The sequence below is a fragment of the Ananas comosus genome, linkage group 18 (assembly GCF_001540865.1).
Source record: "Ananas comosus cultivar F153 linkage group 18, ASM154086v1, whole genome shotgun sequence".
Taxonomy (NCBI): domain Eukaryota; kingdom Viridiplantae; phylum Streptophyta; class Magnoliopsida; order Poales; family Bromeliaceae; genus Ananas; species Ananas comosus.
In genome coordinates, this window is record NC_033638.1 from 2,368,210 (window position 1) to 2,385,953 (window position 17,744).

Consider the following 17,744-nt stretch of genomic DNA (forward strand, 5'->3'; position numbering starts at 1 on the left):
TATCAAAATTTAAAATTTTATATTATATATATATATATATATATATATATATATATATATATATATATATGAGTAAGTCTTGTGTCTTATTAAGAGCACGGAGGCCTCCGTGTTCCTAAGCCGTTTTCGATGATAGAGCTTTCGAATCGACGATCGGCCTCATTAGACTTGATTTAGCGTATTTGAACTATGTAGAAAATAATTTTTGTGATTTTTCGGTATCATTTTTCTAGCGATCGAAATGGCTCAAAATCAATAATTTTTAATGGTTGATGTATACCTTTTGCAAGTTTAACGGTATAGAAGTTTAATATACGAAAAATTTCAGGTTGCGATGTTAACTTTGATTTGGAAGATTAAAATGAAGTTTGAATTGGATGTGCATCATTCTAGAGTGTTTCTAGACATGTGGGAATGATTTCTGGAGGTAATTGAGTATTCGGGCACAAATCGGGCGTGAAATGAACTTGAAAGGGGATTTTCGGATTTTGACGCTAATTTTGACCTACGCGATCAAAGTGGGGTATGAATATTAATTGTAGTACCTCCGGATTATTTTGGAAGTGCGAGGATAGTTAATGGCAAATTCCGGAGATGCTTGGATGTAAAATATCGGATTTTTGATTACGTTGTTAATTTTGATCAAATTGATCGAAGTGAGGCCAAAATGAAATTGATTTGTTTCCGAGCTTAATTAGTAGCTTGTGGAGGTGTATTAGTATATTTTGGAAGTGTTGGGATGGACTCGGAGTAAGCTAGCTGCGCCAAAAGGGCTGCAATTGCTGCTGCTAGGCTGTTGGTTAGTGCAGGGACTGATTTGCGAATCTGCAGGGACTAATTTGCGAACCTGCAAGGACTGTTTTGCAAACTGCTGGACTGCAATGCAGTTTCAGCCTTGTGAGGGATTAGTCGGCAATTAGTTGATCTTATCACTTCACCCAGCAGCCCCCAGCCCTGTCTACGTGTTGGACTTCCTCCCTCTCTTTCTTTTCTTATCTCTATCTCCTCTTTTATCTCTCTAGAACCTGGTTGAAGCCTTGTGAGAGAGAGAGCTTGTGGAGTGGAAATTTTTGTTGATAGAGCTAAGAAGAGAAACTGTGGAGCTGACAAGAAGCTTGTGGAGCTGAAGAAACCCTTGGGGAAACTCCAAATCCAGGTAGAGTTGATGCTTAATTCCTGGTTGAGTTGTAGTGGCAGCTGTGAGGGTAATTTTTGAGTAATTAAGACTTAGAGAGGTGGTTTGGCAACCTTGATGTTTCAGGATTGAGGGGGAAGCTACAGAGTAGAAATTTCGGGCTTCTTTGGTGTCCAAACTAAAAGAGGACCAAGTGGAACTTCAAGCTCAGGTGAGATTAATGTAAGTTCCTGGGCTAATGGGTGTTAATTGTACTCTATACTGTAATGACTACAAAGAGAGTAGTAATGAGGCAGATTTCAGCATTGAATTCTGTTTATTATTGAAGCTGAAAATGAGCTAATTGGATAGCAAATTAAGATAATTATGGTTAGGTATGAATTGAAATTCAATTAGTATAACAGGGAGATGCAAATTGGAAGTCATGTGGGAGTTGGAGCTAGTGAAAATCACAAAACTGCATTGTGAATTCCATAAGCTAACTCTAAGTATATAGATGTGTGAGTGTATGCATATATATATATACTTATAATTAAGTGTTGGAAGATAAAATTTGAGCTAAGATCATATAAAACCCTGCTTCAAAGTGAGGTTATTTGTCCCTAATTTTCAGTTACTAAAGAATAGAATTGATGAGAGGCTTAGTAGTAAGAACGAGTATATGTATGTGTTAATAATATATGCAAGTTGGAGTCGAAATGCAAAGTTGTAGAATATGTGAATATAACTGAAGTTTAACCTCTTTTATTCTTTTCTAAATGAAGGTTAGACGTGCTCGGAAGTTCGAATTGACATTCCGACGATCTTACGACGCACTATTTAAGAAACGCTTCATTCTAGCTCTATTTGCATTGAGTCGCGAGAGCTAGTTGTTGACGTATTTCGAGACGTTGGTTCTAATCTGTTGGCATCCCTACAGGTGGGTGGTGCTATCCGAGGTCATCGAATCCCTCTTTATGTCTATGCTATCTTATTGAGCATATCTATATATGTGAATTGTCATGCCCCCGCCCCGAGGCCGATACCAATTTGGTCCGGTTCGGGCGCGGCGAACGGACCGCCGAACGGACAGCACCTCCCCTGTCCGCCCAAGGCTCGAACAACTAGATTGTGTACAACAAGTTCCCAGGAAACAACTTGAATACATACACAATCATACAACAACCACGAGAGCACAAACAGTGCTTATCAACTAAAGCAAGCAACACATGTAAAGCATACAAGTGATAAAAGAGAGATGTACTTAACTATTAATTCATTTAACTTTATACAATTATTTCATCCTTTACATTCTTCCAAAACGTAGGTACCATACATACAATCTTCTCAAAACCTCACCCTATACATCAATCTACTCTCAAACATAAGTACAGTGTAGGGCTAATGCAAAAGGAGGTAAGCTAGCTATATACATATACCGCTAGGGCGCTACGCCCTTGCCATGATCCTCACCGGGAGCGCTCGAACTCGGACCTGCAACACGGTGGAGTGAGAACTATGAATAGTTCCCAGTGGGTTCGGCCGCCGACTCGGCCGATCTCCCTACTAGGTCTAAGCAGGTACAGATAGATATGCAGATAGACAGATATGTAAAACTGAAAGCATTAGCAGTAATGAGCAACTATGAACTATGATCTATCAATGCCTCAATCCAGTATGATGCATGCATGGGACTCATAGTGAGAAGGCTGGCTATCATACTACCATGCTCAATAATAAAATCATTCATCCAATTACCCAATCTCTCGGCGAATGCAAGGTTCGCTCATGGTCTCACGTCTCTAAGTCTCATAGGGGAGGTGGCTAGCTATTCACCTACCCCGAGACCGCCTGTGGACACTACACTCGTCCAAGGGCACTACACTGGCCCCCTCGCGTGCCAAACTCCGGAGTGCACTACCTGTGAGGAGCTACCTCCACAGGTGCAGACAGGCTAAGTGAGCTCGATCCAATCTCATAAACTGGGAACACCCTAACCAACTGGAATTGGTGTCTCTATAACATCAGGTGTTCATCTGCTCAATCTCATAGTGTCTCAACCACACTAAAGTTCTCAAGTTCAATACCAATTAGGTGCCACTTGTTTTGGGTTCACTGTTTACTAGATGCCACTCGTTCTCTTGACAAGTTCTTGATACACTAGTTTCCAATACACTATGTTCTTATTCACATAGACATATTCATCACATATAGGGCGAACTATCTCATAATATTCTACTCATGCATACTAGGTTTTCATTCATTATATCCACAACTCGAACTATCACTAGCATGCAAAGATATGTACAATCACATTTAACACCCTATAATGCTATATTACAATATGTAAATGATCGACAATGTTACTCAGACATAAAGAGCAGCCCGACTGCTTCGGGATGGCACTCCCCCACCTCGTGGCGATGTCGTGAGTCTTCAAATGCGATTCGCCGACTTTTCGACGCCTCGTTGGCCTTCTAAGCGAGAACGAAGCTCCGAAGGTCTTCTTTGGCGATAACTGTGCACCCACTCGACGGATCGACGAACCGTCTTCGCCGACACGTTCAGAGACCTAGCAATTAGGTTTGCGACCACTCAAATTAGATCAAAACCCTAAATTTGCCAAAATCCCAAATCGAAGCCCTAGGTTTCAACAATGGAGAAATCCGCGGTGCGAGCTTCGATTTCGAGCTCGAACCATCTCCCTAACCTCCATAGGTTCCAATTGAACCAATACCAAGCTACTAAAACCCTAGCTTACAAAACCCACCATCAAAGGGTTTGGAGCTTACCTCTAAACAAAGCTCCAAGCTTGAAGAAGGAGAGAAGAAGATGATCCTCTTCTTCTTCTTAGCCTTCTCCTTCTTTTTTCTCTTCTTTTCCTTCCCCTTCTTCCACTCCTTCTTCTTCTCCTTCCTTTCTTTTCTAGAGAGAGAGAAGGAAAGAGTGTAAAAGGGAGAGAGAGCAAATGAGATGGAGAGATGGGTCCCGAAGCCTTCATATAGGCCATTTTGCAGATAGCCCCCTCAACTTTTTATTTTCTGAAACAACCCTCCTTGGGCCATTTTCGCAGTGAGGGACCGGTCCCAGCTCAAGGAGACCGGTCCCCGAAGGCCTCCCATTCGGATAGAGGGGTTTTCGCGTTCGGGAACCGGTCCCTACTCGAGAGACCGGTCCTCGGGAGACCGGTCCTTGTCCGAGAGAGCAGTTCCCGAGAGCTAGATTCTCGGGACTTAGCCAAATTTCGGTTTGTCTAGTAGGGTTAATGTTCGGGAACCGGTCCCTGCCTGCCAGGGACCGGTCTCATCAGAGACCCCCGCAGCCCAGCCCGATGGGACCGGTCCCTCCCTGCCAGGGACCGGTCCCCAAGAGCATTTCTACTCCAGTGCTGTTTTTGCACTGGTGCTCTCGCGGACATTTCCTCAATGCACTTTATGCATTATAACCACCTTCGGACTTTCCGAAGCTTACACACTCGACAATTAGTCGATTCCCAACGAAGTCTAATCCCCGAATTTCGAGAATTCACTTCCCTTACATGAATTGTTTCATATTCATGCATTATAGGGAAAAGTGTTATTATGCAATTGAATTTCTGTCAATGTAAAGAACATGTGGGCCATAGAATATGAACATAGAACTATATAAATGTGTGAATTTTACTGTGGACTATGATAATAGTAAATTTGGTCACATCATGACTAGAGATTTGGTTAGCATCGAGAATGAAATTGTAAAACTAGCATAAAGAACTAGTTAGAGTTAAAGTGTGGCATTGTCATTTGTTGGGCCCTCTAAAGGAGGATCAGATCATACTCACAATAGTTTATGTTCAAGGAAGGTCGCTCCTCCTTGAACGATGAGCTCCGGAGTAGTCATCTTAACTGGATCAGGAGCTAGCGTCTCCCCCAGTAGACAGTCCCGTCGGGATGTAGCTTGCGTCTCCTCGATACTTGGGATTTCGTCGGTGAGTTATTGTTAACCAAAGGGTTAACCTGTTTAATTGGGTAATAATTATGTACAGCATGCATGCATCAATTTCAGCTATTATCTACTGTTTCTTTCAACTTTGTACAGGCATTGTAGTAGTTACATGTTATAGCTGGTTACTATCTATTCTCTTTTCTTGCCTACATATGCCTGAATAGACCTAGTAGGTCAGTCGGCAAGGTCGGCAGCCGAACCCACTGAAAACTTTTAGTAGTTCTCACACCACTAATCATACAGGTTCCAGCTCGTGCGGGGTGATCGAGGATCGTGGTATAGACAGCATTCCATAGATAGTGGACATCCATTGAGTATAGTTGTACTTTATTTCTTTCATCTGTTTATAGTTGATGAAAGCAAATGTAAATTATTCATTTGAGAGATGGCAATGTATATGTTGGAAGAATGAATGTAATAATTATATAAGATTTGTATTTGATTTAAAGTAATCAAGATACAATGTATAAATGCTTTAGTTAGTTTACTTACACTTGCTTGTGTTGCTTGCCCTCGTGCAAGCCATGTATATTAAAATTTTTCCTAACATTTCTTTATACATGTTTATTGTTGTTGTTGAGCCTTGAGCGAATAAAGGAGGTTCTGTCCGTTCGGCGGTCTGTCGGCGTGCCCGAATCCGACCAAGTTGGCGGTTTCGGGGCGTGACAGATTAAATGGTATCAGAGCAATGCAAGTGAAAGTACAGGATGGACCTAGGGACCTTAGGAGGAAAAACCATAAGGATCTAGGTTCGTGAGAGACGAGAATCTTGGTAGGTGGCGAAAGGTTAAACCGATTGGGTCGTGTGTTGTATACCTCTAAAAAGGATCTTAGAGGTGGATTCAAGGTTTAGTGTATTCTCAGCAGGGAGTGTTCATGTTGGGTGCACACAACATGAAACCGAGTGATGAGAATAGGCTCCCTTGTATGACTTTCGCCTGATTTGATTCTGGGTTGACGATAGTTGTTTCGTGTTTGACCTTGAAAGTCAAGAATTGATCGCGTTGTCGGGCGTTTAGTGGTCTTGTGTAGCCGATCTCTAATGAGATCGATATGGTCTGGGATAAGTGGAATCCTTGAATTGACCGAGCTTGAAGAAAGCTTGAAGCTTTGGGGTCGGTTAGTCACGATCGTGGTAGGGTTGTGGCGATGAATAGTTGTAGTGCAATGTTAGCGAGAGGCTGTAGTGTATTTGGTGGATTGAGTCAATGGACTCTAGAAGACTTTGGAGTAGTTGATAACCGCACTGATTGTGGTTTGTTGTGGGTAGTTGGAAATAGTGATAGAGGTTGTTTTGCTGGAATTGGGTAAATTGACTTCTGGCTTTGCAGTATAGAAAGCAGATGAGGGCAATTGTGAATAACCTTTGTGGCCTTCAGGAAAGTTTAGTCCATCTGTTTTGGATAAAGAAATATTCGCGGGTTGAGAATCGGTGGTTTGGCTTCAGGGAAATCTTCCCTAGAAGGATTGGTGTATCGGGGATAGGATATAGAGTTTGTTGTTGGAATAAACAATAGGTGAACTTCCAGGTAAGTTCGAGAAGCTATAGCAGGGTGACTACTCAGTGAAGAAGTCTGTAGAGAGATTTTCTGCATGCTGAAGGGTGTTTGGTATACGTTGTGAGATGATGGAGACCAAGCTGATTATGATGTGTGGAAACTTCGATAGAGGATGTGTCGAAGTTATACATTCTCTTAATTTACAAATTTCTGATGAAGTATTGAATTGAATCTTATGGTTGAAGTCGGGTGATATTTCGCGCGGAAGGAACGCGAACTGATTAGTTGAGAATGGAGGATGAGCGACTAATGTATGGTTCGGGTGGTCAATCGAGTGTTAAGCAATACCCGGAAGAGAGTTGCAGTCGTCATTCTAGAATTCGGAAGGTCTATTGGTTGATTTTTTTCGAGAGGAATGGAAAGGTAACTTTCACCCGGCGAGGCCGCGTGTGTTGTTGAATAAGTGAAGTTGTAGTAGATGGATTTCGATAAGCAAATTGTAAAGCTGCAGGGACCAAATTGTAAACAGCAAGGCTGCAATGCACTTTTTGGTTTTTAAGGGATTAAGTTGCAGTTTTTCAGCCTTATCCCCTTAAAACTGGTCCCCTGCATATGCCCACGTACCAAACATCTCCTCCCACAGCCTCCTTCTCACCTCTTTCCTTCTCTTTCTCTCTCTATGTGGATAGAGCTCGGAATGAGAATGGAACTGATGAACTAACTCTTTAAGTATTAAGAGTAATAGTGAGGGTCAGATTAGAACGTTAGAAGACGCTTCTAGAGTTCGAGAATTCGGATGATATTCCGAGAGATTGTGTAATGGTGATGGCGTCGTTGTTGTGGCGTGGTTAGATGATCGCCTGGTTTTGGTGAGTTAGTCGAGTTGTACCTCAAATAAGTTGAGGGAATTTGTGTTTACGTATTATAGGCATAGGCAAAGTTGCCTAGCGCGTGATATCTAGTGAGAGACGCGATAGTGTAGGACACTTGAGTTTGGTTGTCCGTAAAGTATGGATTGTGGCTCAGCCGAGGGAGTGTGTTGGTAAATGTGAAGCCTGCCATGGATCACTCGTAGGGCTGGTAGCTCGCACTACGTGCTTAGAAGCCGATCGTGTTGCAAATTGCTCTATTGAGCATATGGTGAGTGGCAACGATTGAGGATATTACGTGAGAACGATCCGTGCCTGGACCATGTGTGAACCTTAGAGCCTGAGGCTGTTTGAGCAAGTATAGTCAGTTGTGTCTGACGGTAGCCCGATACCTATGGGTAGGGCAGAGATTTTGGTCGGAGCGGTAGTCCGAGCTTAGATCAGTGATGTGGTATGCCACGTATTGGACCATGTGGTTAGTAATACACGGAAAGTATAGGTTTGATCCAACCTCAAGATTGTAGGGGTTTGGAAATTGGATTGCTCCTAATTGGAGTAGGTGTGAGGTCTCAAATGGAGATTTTACCATGTGATGATTGGGTCTACGCTTGCGAGCGAGAGACATTATGTAATGTCGCGATTAAGTTAGGCGATAGGCCTACGTTGGATAGGTGGTTTGTTAACCGATTGCTCTCGAAATACGAGAGTTGGTGTAATATTATGAATCGAGGGTAGTGACCTTGGGAACGAAGTCTCGGTCCTACTGGTTGCCTGTTTTGAGTTGCCGAGTTAGGCGTTGATGAGGAGTTAAGATTAGAGACATGAACAAAAGTGTTCGTGGAAACTCGTGGCGAGAGATTGGTATAATGTGAAAGTGGCCGGAAAAGTAAAAGATGTTCTTGAGATTATTGTGTAGTGGAAGCCACGTGAGATTTTGGAGAATTATGCCTTCAAATCATTGGAGTGGTGGAGATGTTAGAATGAGCCTTTTATTGAGTGGAAATTTGTGTGTGAGTAAACATTCACAATTGAGCAGTGTATTGTGATATCGCAAGTAGCGATGCCAGTTAAGAAATCAAAGTAGACTCCACTAGAGTAATGGGTGAAATGGAAGTTACCTGATAAATTTGTATTTGACTCAAGATAGTCTACGGACCTTTCGAGTAAGCGCCGTGCAGGAATGATTCCCACCGTAAGAAAAACAGCTAGCACTATTCTTTGAAGTAAAATAATGCTTATTGGTATGAATTGGTTATCATTTATGGATAATAAGAATGATAACAGGGGCATGTTTAGTTGATGGTGCAGGTAGTTGTTGATTGTATGAGGAGAATGTTGATTCTAAAGCATATCCTTTAAGTGAGAATTGAATTAATGTGATAACCAAGACAAATAAGCATTTGATAGTAAATGATATTGGAGTATAGTAGGTCATCGAATATTGACTTACATTGCTGTTGGGACATGTTCTGGATGTGCGTGATTAATTATATTAAGAGGATTGATACAAGTGGTTACCAAAAACTATAAGATTATGATGCCAAATCTTAAGAATTGGGTTAGCCCATCTAGTAGGGGATGGGCATTAAGTAAGAATTGCTTTTGGGCATGAAGTATGTGAGGAAATGCACAATGAATTTCAAGTTGATTGAATATAACTCCTCAATTGTTCCAAGGAAGAACAATGGAATTACTAGATAAAGTAACTTGGGAATAGTGTCAATTATGCATTTTGGATTCGTGTGAATGAGGAAATTACAGAATATTATAATTATGTATATAGGTGGGTGCTGGAACCTATCTTCATATGTTTAACTGGATAAATGAAGATATGTAAGTGTATCCAAGTTTCGCGGACGAAACTTTTGTTAACGAGAGGAGATTATAATATACGAAAAATTTCGCGTTGCGATGCTAACTTTGATTTGGAAGATTAAAGTGAAGTTTGAATTGGATGTGCATCATTCTAGAGTGTTTCTGGACGTGTGGGAATGATTTCTGGAGGTAATTGAGTATTCGGGCACAAATCGGGCGCGAAATGAACTTGAAAGGGGATTTTCGAATTTTAACACTAACTTTGACCTACGCGATCAAAGTGGGGTATGAATATTAATTGTAGTATCTCCGGATTATTTTGGAAGTGCGAGGATAGTTAATGGCAAATTCCAGAGATGCTTGGATGTAAAATATCGGATTTTTGATTACGTTGTTAATTTTGATCAAATTGATCGAAGTGAGGCCAAAATGAAATTGATTTGTTTCCGAGCTTAATTAGTAGCTTGTGGAGGTGTATTAGTATATTTTGGAAGTGTTGGGATGGACTCGGAGTAAGCTAGCTGCGCCAAAAGGGCTGCAATTGCTGCTGCTAGGCTGTTGGTTAGTGCAGGGACTGATTTGCGAATCTGCAGGGACTAATTTGCGAACCTGCAAGGACTGTTTTGCAAACTGCTGGACTGCAATGCAGTTTCAGCCTTGTGAGGGATTAGTCGGCAATTAGTTGATCTTATCACTTCACCCAGCAGCCCCCAGCCCTGTCTACGTGTTGGACTTCCTCCCTCTCCTTCTTTTCTTATATCTATCTCCTCTTTTATATCTCTAGAACCTGGTTAAAGCCTTGTGAGAGAGAGAGCCTGTGGAGTGGAAATTTTTGTTGATGGAGCTAAGAAGAGAAACTGTGGAGCTGACAGGAAGCTTGTGGAGCTGAAGAAACCCTTGGGGAAACTCCAAATCCAGGTAGAGTTGATGCTTAATTCCTGGTTAAGTAGTAGTGGCAGCTGTGAGGGTAATTTTTGAGTAATTAAGACTTAGAGAGGTGGTTTGGCAACCTTGATGTTTCAGGATTGAGGGGGAAGCTACAGAGTAGAAATTTCGGGCTATTGGAGCTGAGAATAACCTGGTATAATACCTAATTAAGGTAAGCCTGTTCTGGTATCTGATCATAGTCAAATCAATTGCCTTAGAATTGATCAATATAAGGGTTTCTTGCTGTTAGTGTTGGCAAGCTGGTTGATCTTGGTCTCGTAGAGGGGCCGAGTAGAAGTTTCAGCTGAGGAAACTTGGAAATTGGATTAAGTAATTGCTTCTTTGTTAGGCTTAGTGTAGTTGCATAAAAGAAATGCTTCTCAGTCAGTTAAATTGATATAGATATGCAGGAAATTAAGAAGTGATTGTAGAAGTGTGAAGGGGCTGTCTTGTAGATCTTGGCGCCCAAATTGGAAGAGACCTGGTGAATCTCTTTGATATTTCGAATTGAAAGGGGGGACTTGGTGGAGCTCTGAATCCAGGTAAAGATGATATTTCTTCCTTGGTTTGAGTCCTATGAATTGCTCTAAAGAATGTAAACAATAATTATTTTATGTGTAGGAGCTAGGAGAAAACGTTAGTGAGGAAGTAAGTGTGCAGAATTTCAGCATGGTGCAGATTTTGAGGTTGAGCTGAAATTGCTTCCTTATTAGAGCTTCTTTGGTGTCCAAACTAAAAGAGGACCAAGTGGAACTTCAAGCTCAGGTGAGATTAATGTAAGTTCCTGGGCTAATGGGTGTTAATTGTACTCTNGCTTCTTTGGTGTCCAAACTAAAAGAGGACCAAGTGGAACTTCAAGCTCAGGTGAGATTAATGTAAGTTCCTGGGCTAATGGGTGTTAATTGTACTCTATGCTGTAATGACTACAAAGAGAGTAGTAATGGGGCAGATTTCAGCATTGAATTCTGTTTATTATTGAAGCTGAAAATGAGCTAATTGGATAGCAAATTAAGATAATTATGGTTAGGTATGAATTGAAATTCAATTAGTATAACAAGGAGATGCAAATTGGAAGTCATGTGGGAGTTGGAGCTAGTGAAAATCACAAAACTGCATTGTGAATTCCATAAGCTAACTCTAAGTATATAGATGTGTGAGTGTATGCATATATATATACTTATAATTAAGTGTTGGAAGATAAAATCTGAGCTAAGATCATATAAAACCCTGCTTCAAAGTGAGGTTATTTGTCCCTAATTCTCAGTTACTAAAGGATAGAATTGATAAGAGGCTTAGTAGTAAGAACGAGTATATGTATGTGTTAATAATATATGCAAGTTGGAGTCGAAATGCAAAGTTGTAGAATATGTGAATATAACTGAAGTTTAACCTCTTTTATTCCTTTCTAAATGAAGGTTAGACGTGCTCGGAAGTTCGAATTGACATTCCGACGATCTTACGATGCGCTATTTAAGAAACGCTTCATTCTAGCTCTATTTGTATTGAGTCGCGAGAGCTAGTTGTTGACGCATTTCGAGACGTTGGTTCTTATCTGTTGGCATCCCTACAGGTGGGTGGTGCTATCCGAGGTCATCGAATTCCTCTTTATGTCTATGCTATCTTATTGAGCATATCTATTGTCACGCCCCGAGCCCGATCCCTTTTGGCCGGTTCGAGAGCGTCAAACAGACGCCGAACGGACAAAGCTTCCCCTGTCCGCCCAAGGCTCAACACAAGTATCAATAGAGTACAATTTGCATAAGCGGAAGCATACACAATGGCTTGCACGAGGGCAAGCAATAGCCAAGGTGAAAGAATTAATAATTCAATATACAAATAATATGACTAAATTTAAATCACATACATGCATCCAACTATAATCAAGTTGTTCACATTCTTCCATCATTTCTTTTTACATCTCATTTCATCCAAAATATAACTTTTGACATTTAAAATCAAGATTCTTTACATCATTCATTAAAGGAAGTTTGTGATACTAAAATCATCAAATACAAAAGATGATAGTAAAAGGTATGCAACTACAAATGATAACCATCTCGGGCGGTCTCTACCTAGGGCGCGATGCCCTTGCCGCGATCGTCTGCCGGCTCGCTGGGTCCCGGCTCTGTGAAATAGGGGTGTGAGAACTACAACAAAGTTCCCAGTGGGTTCGGCAACCAACCACGCCGACTATCCCACTAGGTCTAATCAGGCATAATAGAATGAAAGGAAGAAAGTAACCAATTAACAGATGCAACTAATATGCCTGAACGATATAAAATGATATGCACAATGTAAAGCTCATGATGAATGCAAGGTCATAGTGTCAATACCCAATTTCATGGCTAACCCGTAGGTTTCGCCCTCAACAAACTCACCAACTCAAAATCCCAATGATCGGAGAGATACTCGCTACACTCGATGGGACCGCCCTCTGGGGAGATACTCGCTACACCCAGTGATGTCGACTCCGGAGCATATCGCCCGAGGGGGAGCTACCACAACCTCGAGCAAGGACTAAAGTGAGTACGATCAATCCTACAGTTGAGGATTCCAAGTTCAATCCATTTCTTAACTTTAAGGAAGACTATGCTCAATTAACCCTTAACACTAAGGTTGAATGTCATAATATATCAATCGTTCTTGTTCTTGCATTCTTTACTACCACTAATGTCATATAGACTATCAGGTTCTTGAACTCATGCCACACTTGTTCTCTAAATGCTAGATTCTTGTCCTCATGCCAAATGCCACACTTGTTTACTAAGGATTCTAGACTCGTCGATGTCACTTGCTAGATCTATGTCAAAGTGTCACTTTTCGTTTACTAACCCTTCTAGGTTCTTGTCACAATCATGCATACATAGGGATCATCAGTTTGCGAGACGGCTTACAATATTTAACATGTGGCATTTTAAGTGGTGTACATTTAAACGGTGACAGCAAAACTTCGCAGATGGTACGCGCGTATTATGCAAGATGTCTACAAAAATGCACAAATGTCTCAAAATATGACACTTAGAATAGAGAGATTTTCAGTGTCCCTTGGAATGCACCACCCAACCTTAGATGGTGTACAAAGTAGCTCGGTAAATTTCTTTGAAATTTTTGAAGTCCCTAATCCGCGTGCTGCGGCTATCTGTACGGCAAACGACCGTTTGTCAATAACTGCATAACTCGTCGGATTGTTCGAACCGGGTTCCAAGCGTTTAAAATACCCTTAATTAGTTCCATACAATGATCAAAATAGCATCAAAAACCTAACTTCGTGGCAAAACCCCTCATTTGGGATGCCTAACATGCAATTTTTTGCATTTGTTCTCTTAAATTGATTAATTGCTAGCAAAGAAAGCTTAGAATCACTAGGGAAGCCCTCTCTATAGATTCCTGTAGCTTTTAGCAACCAATCCCTAGACCATCTACTTTGAGCCCCTTAGTAGATCCACCATTGAGAGGTCGGTCAAGAAATCATGTTTTCATGGAGTCAGTGTGTCTTTAGAGGATTCTAGGTAATAGAGGATCAAAACTCTATCCCATCGATGGCAAGCTTGTTAAAACCCAAACCTAGACTCTCTTCGTACAATAAACTCACCTTGCGATGAGCTAACAAAGTCCAACCTTTGTTGGAGAGCTACTAAAACCTCCAAGCCTCAAATCCCAATTCTCTTTTTCTTCTCCACCTTCATCCACCAAACCTAGGGTTTTTTCTAGAGAGGAGAAAGAGAGAAATAAGAGAGAGAGAGTGGTTTTGAGAGTGTGCTAATTTGAAAGGGGTACGAGGCATAGGCTCATAGCATGTTGCCAGACCAATTTGCAAACAAACCCCCCACAAACGATGTCATTTTGCAGTCAAACCTTCAATAAGTACTGTCTGGGGGCTTCTAGTTCTGGTGGAATACCTATATCCGGGACTACAATGACAAGCATCTTCTTAGCTATACGGTGGACGGTACAAGACCAACACCATATGTAGCCACAAACTGGGAGATGCTGCCTCTCTGGTGCGCGAGGTGTCTGTACCGTACACGGGGGGTCTTGTACTGGTACAAGAGGCCTGCGATTGCAGCAACCCGAGAGCCTACTCAGCTCGCGATTGCCACTGGTGTGTACCACGGGTACACCATCACCTGGTTCTTGCTTGTACCTGGTTACAACAGCGTCTCCAGTTCGCGCTTATACTTTAGTGCTTCGTAGTTCGTATCTGCTAACCTACGCGCGTCGCGTCGATGCCTAAAAACCATTCTAAGTATTCCAAAACTCATTTTTAGCGCCTTCAACAGATTTTAATCGTGGAATGCAGAGCGAACTTGTCTCTCGCTTCTTTCGACACTTCAACAATTGGTTAAAGTTCAATATATCGTTTCGGGTTTCGATATGTTCATCTATATATGTATGTATCATATTCAGCATTATATGGAAAGTTTATTATGCAATGAATTTCTGCAATGTAAAGAACATGTGAGCCATAGAATATGAACATAGAATTCCTTATAAATGTGTAAATTTTACTGCTGACTAGGATAAGTAGTAAATGTTTGGACATCATGACTAGAGATTTGGTTAGCATCAGAGAATGAAATTGGGATAACTAGTATAAGATCTTAGCCTTTATGATAGTTTAAAAAAGTGTTGGCATTGCATTTGTCTGGAGCTTCATCTAAAGGCAGTAATCAGATCATATTTCATAATCAGCTTGATGTGTGCATAGGGAAGTCGCTTCCTTTTGAACGTATTGTAGCTCCGAGTAGTCATCTTTAACTTGGCGTTGCATGAAGCTGATTAGCGGTCTCCTCAGCTTAGGACAGTCCCGTGCTGGAGATTGTTAGGCTTAGGCGGTTCTTCCCGATAATTTGGGATTTGCGTCGCGGTATTGTTAATTGTTAGACAAAAGGTAGTTAGAAACTCATGGGATTCATTGTATATTACAGTAATAATCATTAGTTATTGATGCAGATGCTCGTTCATGGCTCGGTATTTTCATAATTTTCAGTCTGCTTATTGAATTCCTTAGGTTGTTTCTAGTCTGGGTTGGTTGTTATACAGGCTCTTGACTGTACATGTAGTAGTTTTATGCATTGTTATCAGCTATCGTTCGGTGGTTCACCTCGGTTGCTTACTGTTGACTGATCGACTCTTATTTAACTCCTTTTCTTGACGCCGGCATCTATGCGGGTATGCCAAGGCTGAATAGAAGCGCTAGTGGGGGGGCATGGAGTCAGTGGGCACTTTGGCTGGATGCGACGTTGGTAATTATCCATATCGCAATTGATTCGCCAAGCTCGAGAGTGGATCATTTCGAGCGTCTGGCAGCGAACCACTGGGAACTTTTAGTATTCTGCACCACTAACCTATACTGGTTTCCAGCATCCCCGATGCGGGCGGGTGTTGATCCCGAAGGGGGTGTCTTTTCGGTGATCAAAGGAATCGTGGATGGACAACATGTCGCCCATAGATAGTGTGGACATCCATTGAGTATAGTTGTACCTTATTTCTTCATCTGTTTATGTGATGAAAGAAATTATAAAATTATTTATTGGAGAGAAAAATGGCAAGTGTGTATATGTTGGAAGAATGAAATTACATATATATATCATGCCTGGATTAGCTTCCGTGTGAGATTGATCCTTACAGCCGAAGTCGTATATATATTATTTCTATCTTATGTATGATGCATATGCCGGCTTAGTTGGTACATTTCCAGGTGTGAGCAGATAATGATTTAACTTTTACCACGTTGCCTTTTTTTTGTTGCCTCGTCGTTGCAGCCATAGTATATTTAAAATTTTTGCCTGACGATTCTTATACGATGTTTTGTTTTGTCTCTTTGAGCCTTTGAGATCCGACACGCGAACAGAGGAGCGGTTATTTCATGGTACCGAATTTCGTGTCGGGTCTTCGGCGTGCCCGATATTCGACCAATTGGCGTTCGGAGCTTGACAAGAAGTATTCAAATCAGATGAAATTTGGATTAGAAATTCTTTATACTATGTGTATTCAGATCTAGAGATCAGTAATGGTTTGATTTCCGATTTTTAATCGCTATTATCAGCCATTTTTATGAGATTTTATTTTTCATGCCTTTCTATTCACACCGATTTCAATCGTTAGCGTAAATATATCGGTTGAAAATCACAACAATCCATTATTTATTTTCTAAATTACTTTAAATATTGTCTTAAGAGTTCAAAATCTAATGAGTGTTCCGATCTTGTTGATTCTAAATACTTAAATAGATTAATGTAATTTTAAATTTAAATTTTTTATTGTTGATGGTAGCTTTATTTGAGCTTTCTTTTTATAACATCTTATAATGCTTTAATCCTTTTGTATATTTTAGGGCTGAACTCCTGGACTGAAATTTAGTGACAGGTCTTGCATGCGCCGTGTTTCGGGCTACTATAGTTTGAATCCGTGCGACTGCTGTGCTTGAGTTATATTAAGCACCCCGCGTTGCCGGGAGCGGCACTGTTGAGTGCGCAGCACAGTTTGCCGCGAGCGATACGCGACGTTGCGGACGGACGCTATTGTGGCTTCTTGGGTCTCCAGTGAAAGCGTTTTGGCCACAGTATATATCCTCTAGTGTTGTGGCGCGAATTACGCTTGCGCGCGCTTGCGTGTGCAACGATGAGGCTATTTTACTTTCAGCCCACGATAGCTGTTGCGGTTATGATGGCTTCTTGAACTCGGCCGTGAGATACTCTCCGCTTGCTCCCTGCGGCTACGCCCGGCGGGTGTCCTGCCGGTTATTCCACATCTGGGGGACAATGTTTACGTCGTTGCCAGGTCACGTGATCGCTCCGGGACTATGCTGTTTCCGTACCTGGGGACGGCGGGCTGAACCCGCGGACAGACTTGGGCCATGCGCGCTGCGGGCGGCGGGCCGGCGCGAATGCGAGCCCGAGTATTGCGGGCCGCATACAAAATAATAAATTAAATTAAAATTTAAAATTTTTCTTTTGAATGTTGCTTATTTGGCTTTCTTTTAAACATCTTCATATAAAGAAAAAAAAATACTGTATTGAATTTTAAATTTTGTATTTGAATATTGAATTTTAAAATGTTAAAATTCGAATTTTTAAATTTTTTTACATATATATCAACATTGTTCTTTAGATGATCCAAATGGCTTATTATTTTCTCTGTAGGAGAGCCAAATGACTGATTTTTTTCTTGTAGGAATGTGTTGCGGACTTTTGTAGGTGTAGGCTAATATCCACAAACAAATATGCAAGTTTGTTTTTGTTTGTTTAATTATTGGTACTCATTTTATTCTGAAAACTACAAATCCTGTTGGTAACTTAATATAGATTATATATATACTTGGAGTTAGATATATTTTAATCGGTTTATATGCAGGCCGTATTAGTGATTCTCCTATCATGCTTGTCAAACCTCAAACTTTTATGAATGTAAGTGGTGAATCTGTAAGTAAATGCCTATAACCCATCTAAATTATGTACAAATATCTGAAGAAATATTTATTATAGTTCTATTCTAGTTTTATGATGCAAATTGGGACTTCTTCATGTAGGTTGA

General features: G+C 41.1%; 1 long non-coding RNA gene across 11 annotated transcripts; it reads left to right on the forward strand.

The window, feature by feature from the left end:
* On the forward strand, window positions 821-12,721 carry LOC109724175. 11 transcript variants are annotated; one of them, XR_002219844.1, is made up of 6 exons: window positions 9,862-10,199; window positions 10,305-10,380; window positions 10,611-10,750; window positions 10,830-10,973; window positions 11,629-11,778; window positions 12,565-12,721. It is a non-coding gene; the product is annotated as an uncharacterized LOC109724175 (long non-coding RNA). The 11 variants fall into 11 exon arrangements; XR_002219840.1 differs by having other exon boundaries at window positions 9,863-10,199; window positions 11,624-11,778; window positions 12,565-12,720; XR_002219849.1 differs by lacking the exons at window positions 9,862-10,199; window positions 10,305-10,380; window positions 11,629-11,778; window positions 12,565-12,721 and adding exons at window positions 821-1,156; window positions 1,262-1,357; window positions 1,900-2,054 and having other exon boundaries at window positions 10,830-11,014.